The sequence below is a fragment of the Elephantulus edwardii genome, unplaced genomic scaffold (genome assembly GCF_000299155.1).
Source record: "Elephantulus edwardii isolate Elephantulus edwardi_28Jun2011 unplaced genomic scaffold, EleEdw1.0 scaffold00073, whole genome shotgun sequence".
NCBI lineage: Eukaryota > Metazoa > Chordata > Mammalia > Macroscelidea > Macroscelididae > Elephantulus > Elephantulus edwardii.
In genome coordinates, this window is record NW_006399823.1 from 14,520,061 (window position 1) to 14,521,735 (window position 1,675).

Below are 1,675 nucleotides of genomic sequence, written 5' to 3' on the forward strand. Positions count from 1 at the left end.
TGAGCAGATTAGGTTTAGCCTCATGTTAAAAAAGGCATTTGGCTGCCAGTCGGGTTACTTTCAGTCTGAGATGAATGGCATGGCCAGATTTTGCTAAGGGATGTTTTCTGGTTTTTGGTTGAGACTTGGGTGTGGCTGTTGCTCAAAACTGGGTGTGAGCAGATTAGATTTGGCCTCTATTTAAAAAGGCATTTGGGCCCAGTCAAACATTCTTCTAAGTAGTATAGCATTGGTCTGGCAATTGCTGTACAAAGGCAACTTGTAGTTGCTGTGAGGGTAAACACTATTAACAGTGATGTGTCAATTGCAATAATGTTTACCCACAGTGGACAGTGTTTGGTGGAGTTCCCGAATTAAAACAGGCTTGGAAGCAGGAGTGGCATTCACTTCCGAAACAGCTTGCCTCTGGAAACTCCATGAACTTAGAGAAAAGATAAATCTTTTCCGTGTTCAAGACTTCAGTTCATAGGGTCGCTATGAGTAGTCAAAAACTTGGCGGCACTTAAAAACAACAGCAGCAACATTCAGGTTAGTGGCGTAGGATTTAGAATTCACTTCCCTATCAGAAAACTGTGATGATAGAGAAAATATCTATCCTCTTTCCTGTTACAGTTTAAATATCACCATAATTAGAACCTTAATGATATTTGCCATGTTTGGTGGTGGGTTTTTGGTTTTTGTTGGTTGGTTGTTGTGGGGTTTTTTTTGTGGTGTTTTGTTTTTGTTTTTTTTTTAAGCATGTATTCATGTGTTAAGTCCTGGAGTAAGAACTTTGCAACAGAATTCTGTTTGATTTTCTCATTTGTTAAATGAGCAAATAGAGGTTCACATTGTTTAATTTGTCCAAGGTTCAAAAAGAGTTTGAAATCCACATTTCTCTAGAGAAGCTCAAACATTGCTGTCTCATTGACAGCTGGGAACAAACATTTCATGTAATCAGTTTCAGCGAAGTTACTGCTCACCCTTCCGACTCCTTGCTGCTTCTATCAAAGCTATTTTCTGATCATTGATTCATTTCAGATTCATAAATTAACTCTTTTTCTCTCATAGTGCTTGTTGTTATTTACCATCAAGTCAGAAGCAACTCACAACTGATCTTCCAGAGGATTTTCAGAAGCTCTAAATTGCACAGCAGGAGAGTTCCCATCTTTCTCCTGAGATGCAGCTGGTGGATTTGAACCTCTTGCCTATGGGGTGGCAGTGTAATTCCCTACCTACTAGGCCATCGTAGATGATTAGAGTAATTTTTTTTCAGGGTTGATTTGAGGTCCCCCCAAACTAGATAGGTTTGAGGAGAAGAGGTGGTGAAGACATTTAAAAGCCTGGAGTAAGCAAGGCCAGGGGCCCTGATAGATAAAAACACTAAGAACTCAGGATCTGAAGGAGAGATTGCTTAATCCTTCCCAATTTTATTGAGTTGACTGTTCCTGACCAAGAGAATTTTGTCTCCTAGGCCTATTACTGAATTTGCCTTTAAGATTTGAAGGGATGCAATATTTATGCTTGTGTGTCAACTTGACTGCCCGTGATTCTCTGATTTGGCAGTAGTGATACTAATCATTATCTTCATGAGAGCTGATAATGTAATAATGTACATGATGAGTTCTACTATGAGCAGTTTATCAACTGCAAGGGAGTTTCCTTAGGGATGTGGCCTGCATCATGTATATGTTTG